Source organism: Protopterus annectens, chromosome 1.part0 (genome assembly GCF_019279795.1).
Source record: "Protopterus annectens isolate FY-2018-M chromosome 1.part0, PAN1.0, whole genome shotgun sequence".
Taxonomy (NCBI): domain Eukaryota; kingdom Metazoa; phylum Chordata; order Ceratodontiformes; family Protopteridae; genus Protopterus; species Protopterus annectens.
Window position 1 is genome coordinate 1,452,658,483 of NC_056725.1, and position 20,330 is coordinate 1,452,678,812.

Consider the following 20,330-nt stretch of genomic DNA (forward strand, 5'->3'; position numbering starts at 1 on the left):
ATGGATAGGAACCCAATGTAGTTTTGCACTGATGTAAGTCTTGACATTTTCAACATGCATCAGTCATTGTTCTTGAAAGAAATATTGGTTAAACAGTGCTGCAGGGTAAAAAAAAAGGTGGTGGTGGGGGGGCAGGCTGCATTACAGCCTAATGGGTGGAAAAAGGGCCAGTCCATTTAACCAAGGAAAGAAGGAAGGACTCTAGCTCCCCCTTTTTTATTTTTATTTCTTGTTTTGTAAGTTAAGTGAGTGGTGTTACACTGCTTAAGGAAGTACTGAGAATGGTCAGTGAGTGTTAGGACTCTGCTACTGTTCAGGCTGGTGAGTGGTCTGTCACACTGCCTGGTTGGTTAAATATGGTTACAGGCTATGTTTATTTACAAAGGTAATATGAAGGTCAGCATTTTACCATGCCTAAGTTTGTGTATTGTAAACTGTTTATGGTGGGTTTATATTGACATATTAATGATGATTGAATAAAACTGATCACAAAGTCTTTGAAGCATCATCTGTGGATAAGTTGGGGGCTATCAGTAATACTGCCCCTGTGAACGTACCAGTATAATGTATACAAAGAACAGACAAAGAAAAAGAAGCAGATGAGTGCCTCCTGTAATGCAATGCATCTGGCTGCAAATGAATGACATTCACTTTCAACAATGAAGTGTAAAAGACATAATTGTGATATAACTACCTATAATTTGTTTCATTTCCTCTTATGATGTACTTTTGTAACTTCATTGTAAACTAATAAACAGGTAATGCATTCTCACTAGCTATACACTGAACATTACTAATTCCCTTGCTACAGTACCTAAAGCGTTTAACTACTTTTTAAAATTATGAGTCATCCCTTTCATAAATAAATATATGCATATGTTTGCAAACAGAGAATGGAAATAGTGCTTCAGTATTGCGCTTCATATTTTATCTGGAATTCGCTGCATATTTATAGGACTAATGTGACACAAATAAAAACTTAACCCTTCCAAAATGCATAGTTATCTGTTTGCATTTCCATTAAATTTGAAAAAAATATGATGCATATTGAAAATTATTATAAAATAATATGATTTTGTTTCTTTCATTGCTCTCTTTCATCAAACAGTGAGAAAAGTGGCCAGCTCCAGACAAATGCAGTGCCACATCACTTTACATAAAATATGGTAAATTTGTTAATCAGATTTCCTGCATATAGGACATTCGGCATCATTACCACAAAGTAATAACTTTTTAAGTAGTAGTAAACCTATAAGTTAAACTACTATGTTTGTTTGGAAAGTCAGAATAAAGAAATATGCATTAGAGCTTACACACCAACACAATATTCAGCAGAACTCAGTACAGAACTGCTTCATTTCTTGCATAGAACCTTCTAGTAATGTGATACAAAGTCTAAACAAGCACTTTACATTTGTAAGTGTTCTATTGCTAAGATCATTTTTTTAATAAAAGGTTATACCTCTTCATTTATAAATACTTTTTCCTTAGTGTTGGCCATTCCTGATGGTTGTAACTAACGGATGAGCCCTCCCATGCAGGAAAAAAGATATACCTCGGGATTCATGAAGCTTGCGCCAGGTGCAGGTGTAGTGTCGGCGATCTAACACCAAATATGACCACCGAGCGATTCAGGTACAAGCTGTTTCCATGTGCACTACCTGCGTATGCCATGCCCACACAGCTCCCGGTGCCTGGATGCTAATAACCCCATGCGCAGCAGTGTAACATGCAAATGAAGGTATATAGTGATTCAGGAAGTGGTGCAGGTGTAGTGTAAGCATGCAGAAATGTAAACCGAAAAAAAATTGTTTACATTTTTCAAACATAAAATCAGAGCCATGACAGCGGACCAAACTCATGTATTATACTGTTAATATATGCTAGTGGTTAAATATATAGCCATTGGCATAAAACAACATGCACAAAATATGAAAAAGAACATTTAATATTATGACCACACTAATGCGAAGTTAAAGCGCAGGGCATCAGTGCACAAAGGGGATCGTAAGGAATATACAAAAATATAGAATAAAACTGCAATGAAACACATATCATGATTTCCCCATAATAGTCAATGGCAGGCATGCTATACCATAGTCATGACGCAAGGGTTGCTAAGGGGCAGTGACAGTGTTATGCACAGTAGCTAGGAATTAGTAGGCAATACCATGCAAATGAGAGGAGTAATACTGAATCGCAGATTTCCCGCTGGTGTAAGGATGCACAAAACAGCATAGCGTTATAACACTGAGGTGAACCCTTGAGATAAAAATGACATCAAGAGAGGGGTGTGTCACCATTGCTGTAAGTACATTGGAGCATTGCTAACCCAGTTTACCTGTTGCTAAGCAAAGCTGCAGGATAGGGGTGTGCTGAAGTAGCCATAGCTTTGCTTAACTGACAGCACACAAGGTAACCGAATGTGCATGTGAACGTGGATGAAAGCACACTGTAAACTGGGTAAACGGCTGTGCGCGGCACGCACCAGAGCAGAAACAGGAAGAATATGGGAAAAAGATAAGGAAATGCTGCAGCATGGAAATAGGAGTACAAATGAGTAATTAACACCTAGGAACCCACAGTAGGCCATTGACAACAGCTAACAAGGCTGCTAGCAGCTACCCGCAGAACATGAAAGGGGAGGTGCCGTACTGCAAAGAAAACAGAGCAGTCACAGCAGAACAAAGCAAAATTGCAGCAGATCAGCTACATAACACATTTTGCAACACATTCCTGTGTAGGGAAAGTACAAAACAAGAAAACCGGCAGCTGGATGCATGCCTGTCAATGGGAGGGGATTCAGGTCGAAAAGTGAAATAAAGGGCAACAGATAAATCATGGCAGGCAAGCATAGTTCAACACCAAAGGCCCCAAAATTGCAGTATTCACTGTAAAACCCATAATTAAGATACCCTGCAGCTGGAATTGCACATACACACCCAATTACATCAGCAGCATCCAAAGCACAATAGTATAAAGTGTGAAAGCACCTCACACACACTTGTGTATTCCCAAACACTCTGCACCATCAGTCTAAACAGATGGGGAACTTTTAAAATGTACATGTTAGGGGCTACCATAGCTTTGATTAATCAGCATGTGTTGGAGACTGAAGGTGGTGTGGAGGATGATGCTGACAACCATCTCAGGCAGCAGAGGACGAGAAGAGTGTTCAGACCAAGGGTAACCTACCAGGGGCTAAATGATCTGGAAATAGTAAAGCATTACAGGGTGGACAGGGACACCATACAGCACCTTGCTGAGCTGTGACAGCCACGTCTCAAAGTGAGAAATAACAGAGGGGAACCCATCCCAGTGGACATGAAGGTATGTGCAAGCTTGAGAATACTAACCACAGGTACCTTCCAAAGGCCAACTGGGGATATCCTGGGGAATCTCACAGGCATCAGCATCCAGGCTACTCCACCAGTTCCTGGATGCCATGTTACCACATGCCAATGAGCACATATACTTCCCATGAATGCAGGAGGAGTTGGCCAGCAATATGCGTCTCTTCCACCATGTGGCAGAATACCCAGAGGTACTGGGTGCAATAGACTGCACGCACACACACATCAAGTCACCACCCAGTGAGCAGGTTAGGCTCTACATAAACCACAAGGGATACCCCTCCATCAACTGCCAGGTCATGTGCAATGCCCAGGGCATTGTCATGGATGTGTGTGCTGGCAGCCCTGGAAGCTATCATGACTCCCACATCTGGCATGCCTCACAGCTGTGTCAGGAATTTGCCAGGGGGACATCCCATATAGCCACCTGGTTAGGGATGCTGGCTATGCACTGGAAACGTGGATGATGACTCCCATCAGAAATGCACACACACCCATGCAAGAACGCCATAATGAGGCACATGCACAAACCAGAATCATCATAGAGCGTGTGTTTGGGATGCTGAAATCACAGTTTCATTGCTTGGACATATCTGGTGGAGCCTTGCAGTACTCTCCAGGCACGTGTGCCCACATCTTCATAGTATGTGCCATGCTACACAATATGATCCTGCAGAAACAGCTGCAGCAGGGACAGAATGGTGAAGGCCCTCACAGCCCACCACCATTGCCAAGGGCCCCACAGGTACAGAGGTAGTCAGACCATGAACACCCTGAGCCAGCCCCAGTAGGCAGACGGAGGCGTGTCCAGTATGCCCATGCCTTGGCAAAGAGGGAACGTATAGCACACACACACTGACAGTGTAGGCATCTACGGACTGACACCCTTCTCCACCTGCACACACAGTAAACATGGATGGCACACACAAAAGACCATCTATAAATTGTCATGTATAAGTGGTCTACTGTGTGCATCCTACAGAGGCAGCCCTCAACTATTGCACACACAAGCACTATTGGCGCAAGGTAAGTCAACACCTGAACAGTAAATTAAGCTATCAGCATGTGCTGATACTGTATGTATAGGTTCATAGGTACATAGGTAGGTACTTGGCTAACTGCCCGAGGCCATTCATACACCTAGCCGAAATGTGTCAGTTGTCACCACCCCATGGATTAATTAACTGTCCATATGTGGAGCAGAGCCAATTGTGGGATCCCTGGGGTGCACCCACTGTTCCCCATCCAGTCTGCAAGGTGTCCCTGGAGTGTTAGTGAGGGGCTTTGTATAATGTAATCAGGGATGTAGTTCCAAAGCATGGGGAGTACCTGTGATAGGAATCTGTCACTCCAGCATCTTCCAGTTATGGTTGTGGCAAGGTTTAGCTCATTACAGTGTGTGGCTCAATGTGACATGGATTTCCATAGGTGGAGCATATCCATTAAGCTTAACTTGGACATGGCTTTGTTGGGCAGCAAAGATCATCTCTGAGTAAACGAGATGCCACTGAGTAATGCAAGAATTCATGCAGTTTGGCAGCATAGGACACATGTCTGAGGCCAGTAATGCTCTTGGCGAGGTATATTCATGGACCCTTCAGCTGTTGGATGTGTCTTTTGAGGTACATCTTAAATGGGTTATCATACTCGATGATGGGATTGATGAGTGATGAGTAAAGGGGCACAATAACCTCAGTATGTCTAGATGCGAACCCTTAAGTAATCAGATGGCCTACATAGACGGATGGCCTAATTACTTTGGAGATATGATTGTCAAAGGAGAGATCACTATCTAATGTAGTCCCCACATACCCATTACCTCATCTGTATTAAAGTGGCTGCCACTCATGTGTTAATATGTGGGTGTTTAGTTTTCCCAACATGGAATGACCATACAGTTCATGGCCTTTAGCTGGAGGCCATGACTGTGACATCCTGTGTTGGTCTATGTGAGGCCACTTGAAGGATGTCTGTGACAGCTGGACTGTCAATTATGGCTCCCAGTTTGCAGTAATCGCCAAACACGGTCTGCTGTAGTCCACCTGTGTTTGCCTGTACCTCTGAGAAGTATATGGCAAACAGTAAGGGTCCCAGGACTGAGTCCTGTGGGACACCAGTTGTGACTGGTTAAGAGTTGGACCTGGAGGCTGCTAGGCTTACCATGTGGATTCTGTGTGTAAGCCTGTTGGCAACTCAACCTGTGATGTACGGATGTATGTACTGGCTGGTGAGTTTATAAACAATACCTGGGTGTGGAATGGTGTCATAATCCTTAGCGAGGTCCAGGTAGTATGTGTGCACTTCCACACCCCCCACCTAAAGTCTAGGTGACTGTAACACATCAAACAGGTTCAGTAGGCATTTACTGCACTCAATCAAGCAGGCCTGGGCTGGGGCAAGTGTTTGGAGGTTCCCAATGTCTCTGTTAATGAGTTCCATGATGATGCGTTCCATAGCCTTGCAGACCAGGCTAGTCAGGCTTATAGGGCAATAGTTCCTGGAGTCCGTTGTGGCGCCACCTTTGTGGAGTGGGATCACTGTTGCTGTGTGCCACTCTGTGGGTATGTAGCGTGTAGAGAGTCTGTGTTTGAACAGCGTGTTTAGGTGAGGGGTTAGTTCATTTGGAGCTCATGTAAGACACAGCCTGGGACACTGTCCGGTCCCACTGAGGCTGTATTTGTGGCTTTGGATAGGGCTGTTTTATCCTATGTGTTGGTGACTGCCGGGGCCATACATTCTTCTGGTATGGTTAAGGGCCGTTTAGGGGTTGAGAGGGGTGTGAAGTTTGCACTGAACATGTCTGCCAAAATGCTGGCAATATCAGTCAGTTCAGTGTATTTTGTGCCAGTCTGCACCAACTCCGAGCAGATCTGAGAGTTCCCACTTAGGTTCTTGACATAGCTAAAGAACACTTTGTGGTTGTCTGTAGGGTCCTTGGGAAATTGTGTTTTGAAGCTAGCCTTGGATGATTTCATGAGGGATCGTAGTTTCTTGCTGATACAGATCAGGGATGTCTGTCCTAGGGATTTTGCTCTTATCTGTACTAGTTACCTCCTACTATTGTAGAGCCTGTGTATGGCAGGGATCCACCAGACCAGTTTCCTGTTCTTGGAGGAGTGAGTCTAGGTTAGACTTGGGATAGCACAATACATGCATTCCTACAGATGATCATAGAGTGCCTTTGTATAGGTTTCAGCAACTTGGACAGCATTTTCCATTGGCGTGGGGACTGTGAACCGTTCCACCTCGGGCATAAGCAACGTGAAGTCTGCTTTGGAAAAGATTTTCACGGTGGTTTCATTGTTTGGGGTTGTGGGAGGAATGTGAATATCCAGAGTGATTAGTCTATGGTCTGATCTAATGAGCGAGGGGTTGACATCAGGTGTGGAACACTGGTCGCCCATGTTGGTGATTACCAGGTCCAATATGTTTTTCCCCCTGGTGGGGGTGTAGACCAGTTGTTCCAAGGTGTTTGTGTCAAAAAATTCTAGAAAGCACTGGGCAAGGGAGTTAGTACTCGAGTAGTTCTCCCAGTTAATGTTTGGGTAGTTGAAATCACCCAGTATTAGGGTGTTTGGTAGGACCCGCATATTTCCCAGTGTCCCCGGAAATGTGGAATGTGGGTCCTGGGTCATGGTGGGTAATCTGTAGCAAGCTACAGTTTGGATTGCAGTGTTGCCTATTGTCAGTTGCACTTGGATGATCTCTGATTTATTGTGCTGCACCACTAACCTGGAGGTGTGAGTATCCTTCATGAATATGGATACACCCCCGCCTTTTCTGTTCCAGTCCGGGTTCTGTGGCCGAAAGGTGTGGTATGAGTAATAGCCTGGTGGTGCTGGGGTGCTCTCTGGAGCCTTAAACTGGGTGTCTGTTACCACACAGATATCAATGTTCTCCATACTGAGGAGTGCCTCGAGTGTGTTCAATGTGAGGGTTAGACTTCTGGCATTGACTAGCAATACCCTCAGTTTCTGGTTACTTGTGCTATGTACGGTGGTGGGTTTGTCTTATGAGCCTTGCCTAAAGTCCACCTTGCCTAATATACACCTCTCTACTATTGTTTGCAATCAATGCCAGCTGTGCATGTGTACATGTTCTGCAAATGTGTACTGACCCTTGTTACAGGGCTGTGCCAAATGGCTACGTGTACACCTACATAGAGTGGATATTGACAGTAGAGACACACTGGTTGAACGTGTAGATTTGTGTAGCCCAACTGCTCATTGCCAGACTAACAGCTGCTTAGAAATATGTTGACAGTACTGGTAATGAAACAGGGTGCATATCATCTTTAACTCCAGTGTGACATCTGCAGTAGGCATGTAAGATGTAGGAAACTGCTGCCCATGTGTAATAGCAGCTTCATAGGTGATGGTGTACACTATCTGATTATATCCTGATCATGTCGATAGTGGCAGCAGAGTCTATTGATATTTGACTCTGTGTGGGGAGTGGGTGTCTGTGCCCAACAGAGCTCATGGTTCTGCTGGGTATGTGAGTTTATACCCAGACAAGGATACAGCCCTGTTCACACTTGCATCATCTGTAATCAACTATCAGGATGTGATGTGGCTCTCAGAGGGGGATTGCTACTAAAGGTAGCTACCATGTTCCTGTAATAGCTAGTGTTGCCACGTCCATAACTCAAATATTTACATGTGAGCATCACTGTCTAAATCATCTTCATAAGCAGTAAGTATACTAAATACAGTATGTGGTACTTGTAGTACAGAATGCTCATACAGGCATGTCCGCTACTCAGCTACTGGTGTTTACTAATGTCAGCTTTGTGTATGTGGCCTTCCTGGAGGAATGCAATTTCTATGCCCTGTACACTGCCAAACCCACCTAACATCACACCCCATGCATTGTCTGGGATGCAGCTACAGGGGTGATCTTGGAGGCAGTCCATACTACACCCATGACTGGACTAGACAGTCAAGAGGTGTAGGTTAACACATGCACTTCATCACCACAACCAACACATACCCTTACCAGAATACAGTAAGTACACACACACATTCCATCAGATATCACACACATCCACAGAGGCCTCTACGTATCTGGCCAAGCAAGAGGGCTCCAAAGTTGGAATAGACAGACAATAGAATACAAAGACTGTATGGCATAGTCTGCATAATTGTGTCACACCTCAGAACATGTGGCCGAAAACATGGCCAACAGTACTTATTTGTGAATGCAAACACTAACACTATGTTGCACACCAAGCTATATGAGGGCAAACATACTGTCACCTGCCTGTCTGCCATTATTAGCCACATACCCATACACTCTGACCACCTTTAGAACTATACACATGTCTCTAGCATATGCTATGTTGTTGTGCAGTACCTGTGATGCAGTAGCCTGGACTGCATGGAAACACATGTAGGAACTGTCAGGTCATGTAGCCCATGCGGGTATGTCCCAAGGCCTGGGTAGCATTCTGCCAGTGGCCAGAATGATGCAGCAGTACAGGGACAAGGATTGTATTCCACACTCGTGAAATTTACTGGTGTAATTCAAAGAGTATCGAGCATCTCTCTGTCTGAGATAACATGGTTGATAGACTATGATGCTTTGCAAGACAGGGCCTGCACCTGTCACCCCTGAGAATCTGGATACTGGCAACAGCCCATGCATCCCGTATAGTGCCCTCATCATGCCAGGTTCAAGTGAAAGTCCACTGGTGCAACAGGGACAGCCAAGAAATAAACTGTAGGTCTTGCTACTCAATGATACAAATCAGGTACTCAGTATGGACTCACTTACGGCAATCTGAAACATGTAAAACATATCTGTGCAGTGAATGAGATATGGTTCAACACTTTGGAGAGCACCCCTGCATGACCATGTTATAACACATACCTCATCTCTTGGCCAACATCCTTGATTGGAACACATGGGCCACAGGTGTGTCCACCTTCCTGAGGGATATGTACATTGCACTTGCACAATGTAAGATGCATTATGCTGAGCAACTACTTTTGTGCCAAAGTGTAATCCAAATTGTACCTTGTGACAGATCATCCACCATGCCTCAGAAATCCCAACTGTCATTGTGCTGTAATGGGGAATACCAGTTGTGAGACAGGACACCATAATCATGGCCACTCAGCTATCCCATTATGAACCAGGAAGACTCATCATGTACCAACACATGTGCTCAATGCATGTTGGATGTCAGCAACAGCAATGACCTGGATCACCATAGTCACACAAACAGGGCTAATGGTATGCCACACATGGTCAGTCTTTAAAGCCAATTTTATGCTCCTTAAGAGCGAAGTGGTGATTGTCATGGCACCTATGCAGATGTACAATGCGTGTGCAAATGCTGGGTCCTACACAAATGCACTTTAGGCACTCACATATGTGTAGTGATCATGCCATTGAAACAGAAACAGGATTCAAACAAACACACCCATGAAGGCAAACTGGTGGTACCCTGTCTTAAACTGTACCACAGAAGGTAGTAACTGCTGCAAGGGTCAACACACATCAGTGGAAGTTGATCCATGATCAGCCTCAGTAAGATGCAGATACACCATATAATGCCACGCAAAGCTACTGTGAAACTACTCATCCACATATTATGAGGCCAAACACAGAGGATTCCATAGCTGTGTCATGAAACATAATGGCAACAACAAGACCTGCTGTGCTTCATAGCACTATGGCATGAGAGGTACTGCACCTACGGAAATAGCACCTGTTCAGCCAGATAGGGTCTTGGATAACAAAAAAAAACTGTCCCCCCAACAGGTATGCATTCATATATCCATGTACACTACAGAGCCCCTGTAATACCAACTATGCAGGTACAAGCTGCACTCTCTAATGCCATACATACAGGCTGCATGGGACCTGTCCACATTCCAGTTTATATCCTACACAAATGTCAAAACAATCTGCTCCCCACATAAACATCTCATACAATCATAGCTTCATGTCAGGCAGTGTACACTCTCGATGGTGCACAGCAACAGCCATCTGTTATTGCTGTCAATATCCGAGGGGTCAAGGCATGTGTTCAGCTGACCTGGTTACAAACAGTGATATCATTGCATTGCATAACTCATAATGTAGCTGTGTCAGTACATGGGTACTCTGCACAGTTATTGTAGGGCTAGGTACAGTCCACCAGTCAAAGGTTACTTGGTGTTGTTCCATTCCATGTCATACCACATGTATGGATGTGTGTTGGTGGTCTGAGGACATGGTAGTGTCTGAGGATTACATCCTAGAATGCAGCTTTTGACACTGTGACCTGCACCTGGCTCAGCTGTGATGATATATGTTGGAGTACTGGTCTGTACATGTAAGTAGCCATTATGAATGTGGGGACACCACCACCTGGAGTGGTCCATACTAGTGTTATGGCCCACATGTCTGGTTCTGAGTTATATGGTGGTAGTGCTATTGTGCACAGCAGAGCCATCAACCAGGTGTTCCTCACTGCACAGATGTCAGTATTCCCCATTGTAGGTTCAACAGTGAGCAGCTGTGATTATGACAGCAACACATCTAGCACTGGTTAGCATAAGCATACAGTGCAATTGTCTTCTAGGTGTCAGGGTGTTATCCTGTGTTTAGGTCATTTGCCTTGGAATGGCACTATATGGGCAAATGTGAACGAAGTATTATCAACACTCCCTAGAATCATGGATGCATGTGATCGGTGACAAAGGCTTGTCTTCTGTCAGTCATGTCATCCCAGACTGACAGACACTGGACAACCTCGTAATTACAGCAGGACATTGGCTCATTGTGTTGGTCAAGCAGTTTCCATTCCTAGCATGAAATCACTGTGAGTGGTAGTATTGTGCTTGGTATAGACTGATACATCTAAGGTGTCGGACAGCAGCAGGTGTTGTGTAGATGACCATTGTCAGATACATGTAGTGCAGCGTTCCTGCTAACAATGACAACTACTAACACCGGAGACCATTACTACATGTTCTGTACGTCTAACTGTATGAGCATGGCCACTGTGGCCTTCCCTGTTTAGAATCAGAGTGCATCCTAAACAACCCTGTGCTACTAAGTGTATGAGCATGCCCAGTATAACCTTGTGTATTTGGACTCATAGTGCATTACAAACAGCCCTGTGCTACTAAGTGTGTGAGCATGTCCACTGACATGTTGTGTAAGTTATGTGCTTCTGTGTGTATGAGCATGGCAATTGTAACCCTGTATAGTGATAATAGTCGTCCATTCCACAGAAGGGCATACTCCTGTTCAGGATGGACTCCTACATTAAAAACACAGGTTCACAGCTATGTACATTGTAACTGTTAGAATCTCTGTTGATGTCTGCAATCCTAGAAGGTCATGATGACTGCCTTGGAAAGTGTAATCTCTGTGGCGCAACTCTTAATTGCATAGCACTGTAATAGTGATCTGTAGATAGGCAGGTGTTCCGATCCCATCACTAGTGTGTGTGTGTGTGTGTGTGTGTGTGTGTGTGTGTGTGTGTGTGTGTGTGTGTGTGTGTGTGTGTGTGTGTATGTGTGTGTGTGTGTGTGTGTGTGTGTGTCTGCTGGTGGACAGAACAATGCTTTTTAGAGTACTCACACTCCGTACGTTTCCTATACTCAACTTTGGCAAGGCTGATGATGTCACCCACCTAGGAATACACCTCTGGGATTGCTGTGATCCAGTAATCTCGATTGTGCATTCTGTAACTGCGGAATGCTGTAGTATGATAAAGTAGATATGTCGGTGTGCTAATCCTAGACATGCCAAGTGTGTGTGTGCCCGTCTGCTGAATGCAGACTGGACCTGTGTGTCGCACAGAAACACACTTGCCTTGGGATTAACACCAGTACATAATACAGGAGTCGCTGGTGGTTTCCTTTTCATTCTTGTCTAATGCTTTGGTGTCATGAGGTTTGTTCTTGAGATATATATTTTATATCTATGTATGTGTATCTCTCTCTCTCTCTCTCTCTCTCTATATATATATATATATATATATATTATAGACATTAACACACATACATCTACGTGATGAAGTACTTGCCCTATACTGTTGAATGCCTGTGCTGGATGATATGTACATGATAACAACCAATGTATGTATATCTGCCATGGTTTAGTGGTAAAGCACATTATCTGTGTTGTGTAGGGTCCTGGTTTCGAGCCTTGCAGAGGCTGATTGTTTTGTTGCTGGGCAGAACAAGGACCATTGAATACGGTGTGAGTAAGGTGCTTTTAAGCAGTTGTGTGTAGGTTTGCACGACGGTAAGCAGTGGTTAGTTTTGGGGAGGCTCAGTATGGGTCATGTAACTATGCATTAGCAGGCAATCCTATGCAAATGAGGAAAAGGATTGTGAATCCCGGTTATCCCCAGAGTGTGAGGCAGGTCCCAAGAGTGTATGTGCATAGATAACCGGGTGCAGGACTTGGATATAGGTGACATCATGGGGGGTGTGTCAGGCATACTGTACGTGGATTGGAACCCTGTGGCTGGGGTTTGCTCCTAGCTTAGCACGGCAAAGCTAGCGGTGTGTCTATACCTGCCTAGTGCAATTGGGAGGGACAACAGCAGTAGGAGAGTAATCAAAGTGAACTAGCTGAGCTGATAGGTGATATATATCAGAATCAGCCGATTACAGGGACAGCAGACCAGCCCAGACCAGAACACTACTATAAACTAAGCAAACACCTTCCCCTCTATTTCTTCCACACTCTACACCACCGGTGTATACATGCAGGGAAATTTTAACAAACAAACAAACCTATGAAATGAGAATGGCTGCAGCAGGCAACATAGACCAACATGTGCAAAAGGCTGAGGGTGGTGAAGATGTGAATGCTGCTGAGCAACCCTCAGTGAGGAGAGAAGAGTGTACAGACTCAGGGTAACCTACCAGGGGCTACATGAGCTGGAGATAGTGGAGCGCTATAGGGTGGACAGAGACCTCCTACAGCAGATTGTTGAGCTGTGCTGGCCACACCTAACACATCAAACAGGCTGAGGGGAACCCATCCCAGTGGATACCAAAGTATGTGTAGGCCTAGGTATACTAGCCACAGATACCTCCCAAACCACAACTGGTGATATCATGGGGATCTCACAGGCATCAGCATCGAGAGTATTCCATCAGTTCCTGGATGCCATGTCAGCACATGCCAGTGAGCACGTATATTTCCTCAACACACGAGAGGTGTTGATCAGCAATATGCATCTCTTGCACCAAATAGTAGACTACCCTGGGGTAGTGGGTGCTATAGCCTGCACGCACTTATGCATCAAAGCACCACCCGGTGAGCAGGGTAGGGCCTACATCAACCACAAGGGCATCCCCTCCGTCAACTTCCAGGTCGTATGTGATGCCCAGGACATTATAATGAATGTGTGTGCTGGCTGCCCTGGAAGCCACACCCCCCCTCCACCAATGCCAAGGCCTGTACAGGTAGAGAGTGACTCTGAGGAGGAACAACCTGAGCATGACCCAGTAGGCAGAAGGAGGCATGGCCAGTATGACCTGGCCTTGGCAAAGAGGCAATGCATAGCATATGCAGTGACACAGTAGGGACCCATGGAATGTCCCCATCTCTGATTCACACAGACAGTAAAAGGGATGCCAAACATGGCACTAACTGTGCTCAGCCAAGTATAGGGAGTGCACTATGTGCATCTGACATAGGCAGCCCTCCAGCACCATCCTTAAGTCTGGCACACCCTCAACGTAAGTCAATCAACCTACCAATTGCCAAATGTAGCTGAATGTGTTGGTACCTGTAGCTATGGTATGGATGTGAGCATGCAAGGGAATTGGGTGGCTGAATGTTAAGGCAGCAGACAGTGGACACCCATAGTGGCACCATGACATCTGTAACACATACTGGAGTCACCACAGTAGCCAGTACTACACAGGGCGACAAAACGCACTACAGTTAATGGGCTGAAAGTCAAGTGTGTCCATAAGACCCACACAAGTCTCAACCAGCTGGGCAGGTGTGGACCGACACAAACCAGTGCTGTATTATGGCCTCTGAATGTGCCCTATGGGTAACCCCTCCCACAGACCCACACAGACAGACTATAGCAGGCCAGGCAGTTGGATGTAGGTTGTGAAGGCTAGGAAGTCAGAAACTAATATGTTGGTAATTAAAGCTAAGATCTTTAGTACACTGGTATGCCTCTAGCCAGCACAATAGGTAAGACTACACACTGAAATGGAGTGCCTGACATACCAGTACAGTACAAGCAAATGTGTAGAAGTGTCAGGTGTGCCCCCCATCCAACGTACCCTTATAGCAACAGTCAGGTGTGCCACCCCCCCTGCTCCTGTGCAGGAATGTAGCAACAGTCAATGCCATATGACCCATGGATACCCTGCAGACACAGCGTGCTACCTGTCGGTGTACAACACAAAGGTCAGTACCACAGTACAGACTACCTGGACATGTAACACTTGCGATACATATGGCCATACTGGGCATGCTCACACACTTGAAGGTATGAAGGCAATGTCAAAGGACAACATACTGAATGGTTATACTGGGCATGCTCACACATTTAAACACATGAAGGCCATGTCTGCAAACACCAGTGGTCCAGACTTATCTGGCGATCGCAGTTCTTAGCACAGACACATGTCAGTATGCACCATGCCTGCCTTGCACACACAGTGGATAGGAATACAGGCATATATGTAAGGACAACATGGTATAAAACGTCAAAGGTAGACGGACATAGATGTGTGGAAGAGGGTGACTGTGACAAGGAGCCATCCGGGCCTGTCCCATCCAGCACACAGCCAAAGGGCCCCAAACACATGAGGTGCAGATGTCATTCACTGCAGATACTAGCCACCTGTACCTGTCAGCATTTCAGACAATGTGGTGCACGTGCCAGCTGTGCAACATGACTGTACAGGGAAGTAGTCATCTAGTAGCTGTATACACGTACCTGTGACATATGGCCCCGTGTGCACCCGTATGTGGCATGTCAACCCCTACATGACTGGGTTATGGCCCATGCACACACTGCCCTCCCCATAGCAGTATTATGACAAGCCTGCTGAGGTCTTCCATTGTGAAATCCACCTTTGGGAGAGCTGTAGCTCAGTAATCTCCATGGAGCATCCCATAACTGCATACTGGTGTAGTTTTATATTAGTTAGGTAGTAGTTCTAACCCCAGACTTGCCAATTGTGTGTGTGAATGTGTGCGCTTCTGTCTGTCTCCGACTGTGTAGAGAGAAATGGTTTATAAGCTACCCACAGTCTGTACAAATCATATACTCACCTTTGGCAATGCTGCTGATGTCACTCACCTAGAAATACACCTCTGGGAATGTCGTAGACCAGTAGTCTCTGTTGTGCATTCTGTAACTGCGTATTGCTGTAGTGTGATAGAGTAGTTACGCCAGTGTTGTAATCCCAGACTTGCCAAGTGTGTGTGTGTGTGTGTGTGTGTGTGTGTGTGTGTGTGTGTGTGTGTGTGTGTGTGTGTCTGTCTGCCTGAGGACAGACTAATGCTTTTAGAGTACTCACACTTCATACAAGTAATATACTCACTTTTGGCAATCCTGCTGATGTCACACACCTAGAAATACACCTCTAGGACTACTGTAGCCCAGTATTCCCCATAGCTCATGCCCTAAATGCGTATTGCTGCAGTGTGATACATTAGGTAGGTAGGGGGTTGAATCCAGGACATGGCAGGTGTGTGTGTTTGACTGTCAGAGACTGTGTCGGGGTGGCTGTGAGTGTCTAACAACTGGACATGTCGGGGAGCGGATTTTGTAGTTTTCCTATATGGTGTCCGTCTTATGAAACAGTGCCCACCTCATGAGGTGTACAGATGTCAGTCAGCCAAGTGACTGTGTTGGCAAGCCATACCCCATCTGGCAAAAGGCCTGGTGAACAAAGTATGCAACCCTACTAGTACCCGGTATATGTCCTGAACCCATGTGTCATACACAAACACACTTGCTTAGGATATCCTGCTATGTTGCTAGTACCATGCACATTGATGACAGATAGTAGGCATGGTGTGATTGCAGTGGGCTGCAGAGGACATGGCACCCTGTACAGTGGTACAATAGGCACATAATTGCAGATAATGTGCCTTTGCTATGTTCCCCACTGGATGCTTGCAACATATGTGGTGCCATCAAATGTGATCCACAGAGGCCATACAATGCTGTACATATGTGCCCTGTATGGACTGATGCCACTAACACCAGGGAATACCTGTATCATGCTATCAATGCAGGTGCAGGGTCGTCCTGCTGACTATAAGCAGGTTTTGCCACACCAGGCCAGTATTGGCATATCGGAGGATAACAGTCTGTGTACAGAACATGTGCCTGCCATACCAGGTACACCTGTACATGTCACTGTACAGTATTGTGAGACATGCACATCCCAGGCAATGTCCATGTCAAGGACTATCAAACACAGACATGGCATGCATTGCAAAGCTATGGCCATACACAATGGTAACCAGGATGTCAGGGCAGTTCATGCAGTACCCGTCTGTGTGGGACATTGCAGACACTACACCCCTGTACCATACTGCACACCATTGTCGGGTGGTGTGATGCCAAGGATTACCCCTCACCCAGCCTTGTACAGCCATCTTGCACAGCCAACCTCTACACACCCATGAAGCAATGCATACATGCATGTCAGTACTGGCACCTTGTGTCTGCGTGTGGGTTATGATGCTCCCAACCGCAGTCACTCCCAGTATAACCCCCATTGGCATACCAACAGATGTCAAACACGTTTACATGCCCTAGCCATAGAACCTCCTGATATCCCCTGTGATGCATGTAGTACCTGTGCATTACTGGAGTGTGGCAAACTAAGTAGATAGGGAGTGTATTTGTGGCCCTGGCAAAGAGTGCCAATGCGAGTCCATTAGAGAGTTTGGTTGTGGTGACAATGGCATCCATTCATGTGGACAGCCATGTGTGCTATGCCTAATGTATGTCTACTATATCTTTGTTGCACATGTCTCTCACCAACACACATATATGTTCTTACAGCACAGCAACATGTCGGCTTTTTGGCACATGTAGTAACTGCATGCCACTTGTAATAGTAATGACTAGTCATTCAGGGGTTTGACCCCTGTACTGGTAGGTGTGTGACAGACGATGCTTAGGTTTTAGTCTCCAAGCCCTTCTCTGATGTACTTTGTCTGTCCCTCCCACACACTATCTGGTGGATGTGGAGGTGTACACCTGCTCAGCAGCATGTGTATTGTAAGTGATGGACATGATCAGGTGAAGGCCTCTGCACCTATTGCAGTCCTCCTCTAGCTGATTGCATGTGGAACAGCTTTGATGATATTCCAATAGCCATTCACATGATAAACACAGTACAATATCTAGGAACATCATGTTGGTGTTTGGCCATGACAGTCGATGTGAGTAGTACCTGGATGTGGTGTTTGGAAACAGCATCACAGATGATATCTGGATGTTCCTCAAACGTCATACACAGTGGAAAATAGCCTAAAGACAGGAGGGTGATGTGCCAAACATGACTACAGCATGTAAGTGTAGCTATGCTTCATTGAGACTACTGCCTGTTTAACATGTTGTGGGTGGTGGTAATGGCTATTCTGCATGTTTAAAACAGACATGACAGTGATCTATTCATGAGGGACCCCCATCTGTAGGGCCATATGTGGACTGGTCAGTGTGTGGAACCATTTGTTTCCTGTGTTACATACTCAACACACATCTGTGCACAGCAGGAGCATAGTGTGAGGATTGCTGCCAGTACATGGTGATAGGGATGTGTTACTGCCATTGCATCCCTGAGTGGACATATGTCACATGAAACAATGGCATGACAGACACTGTCTGGGGTTCTCAGTGGCAAGCCAATAATAGACCACTGTTCATAGCTGCAGTCAAACGTCTTCTACACTTTGTACAGATGTCATGCAGTATATATGCATATGTTGTGCTCTCTCTGCAAATGTATACCATCTGTTGTGCTGGGTTGATGGTCATATCTATGCATACTGTTGTAAGTAATCCTGAATGCTGTTGTCTATTACTAAGCCATATCTATGTTTAAACTGCAACACCATAGGCTGTATGGGTTTGGAGGTCTCGGCAGAACCTCCTGTCTCACTTCAGCTGACCATGGCACCGGGCACCAGCACATCTGGGGCCCAGCCTTGGACCTCAACCTCTGTTGGCTCTACACCACCTTCTGGTGGTACCACCACTGAGGATGGGGCTTGTGCCCTCTGGGAGCAGGGCCAGACAGGAACATGCCTGCTGTCATGTGGTCCTGGACGTGGTGCATTGGGGGCTCATTAAGGGGTTCTGAGGCCAGATACGCAAGCTCAAGGGTGGAGTATCACATTTACAGGGTGAGGCTGCCCCTCCTGGACAGCCCCAACACTGCCTCATTTGCAGCTGTTTTGGTGCAGTGGTGGCTGCCCATGGCTGGGTACCTCTGTCCCACTGTTCCCATGGGCTTGTGAATGCCAAACACCCATCCTCATCTGAGGTTTATCCCCCCCACATGTGTCATATACCGACCCTGTATGCTGTCTTTTCTATGATCCTACCCTACCTATCCTCCACGGGCATACCTACTCTTCTCCCCCCACATCCCACTCTCACCCAATGGAAACATAAGGACAATCAGTTCCTAGGACAACATTTGCCCCATACATAGCTGTCCATTTCACACACATGCCCACTGGGCACATGTAACCTTTGTAATATGCATCACAACATACTCCTGTTATCCTCACCCCTGTCCTTCAGGTGTACGATCCTGGTATGCACATCACTCCTAAATGTTCCAGGTACACGTGATGCAGACAACCCCATTGTACACACAACACTACCGGTCCCTCTATGGTTACCCCATTTACCTTTATCATGATGATGATGTTGCACACAGCACCTTGCAAGAGTACTGTTCTCACATAATGATTGGACAGGAACTGTTGTGTTAATGTACATTACATGCACAGAGTGATGTATACGGCCAGTGTACAACTGTTTGCCAATGACTCTCATTCTTTTGGCTATATGAATATGAGGGAGGGTTATACATGCATGGGATACCTAGTTTGCAAGCCTGAGACTGCCTAGGGTGAGACTGCCTACTAGATGTGGGTAGGGGGCACTATGTGCAGATATGGCTGGCCCAAGCTAGCACCCGAGTATGGGTGGTTTTGGTGGATGTTCAGCAAGAGGGGGGTGGTGTGCTGTGGAGGGGATGAGGGGATGATGGGTATTCAGTTATGTATCCAGGTGTGTAGGGGTTGGATGGCTCAGTTCAGGCCAGACTATTATGTGGGTGTGAGCCGGTACCGTTTCTGTACATGTGTATCGCACATTTTAATGTTCATATATTTGTGGGATTGTGTTCTGCAGTATGGCCTGCCAGGGTGTATTGGGGATATGAATGTATGGTCTTTGGTTTCCTTTTTGATTCACCCACTACTCCCTCGTACACCTCCAGTTCACCTATTGTACATCCGACCCAGTCTCCCCTTGGTGAATTATTACATTACCCGTCACCCCCCCAAATTCCACAAACACACCATCCATCCCTTCTCTGGTTGCTGGCACAGACAGCAGTGCACATTGCATACTCTACATATCTCTGGACAACCCTAGCATATCTGGTCTTCCACATGCTGTACTTCAAGCACATAGGCACACGTAAATATTTATTTTTCATGACATGGTAGGTTGACCCGGGTAATACCCCTTCATCTTTGGGCCGTCCAGACAGGGACAACTTGGACCACGAATTGGCAGATATTGAGCGAATGCTCTGACCGTTGGTAGGGTTGCCACCTTTTCAAATGGCCAAAGTGGGACATTTTTGGGACAAACATCAGATTTTACAGGCCGACACATACCCACAGTCAGTACAAAGGATAGTGCTTTACTTTTATGCCTAAGTGAAAGCTTATTCTTGCAGCAGTTTAGTTGTTTATTCTGTTTCTTGTAACATTTAGGTA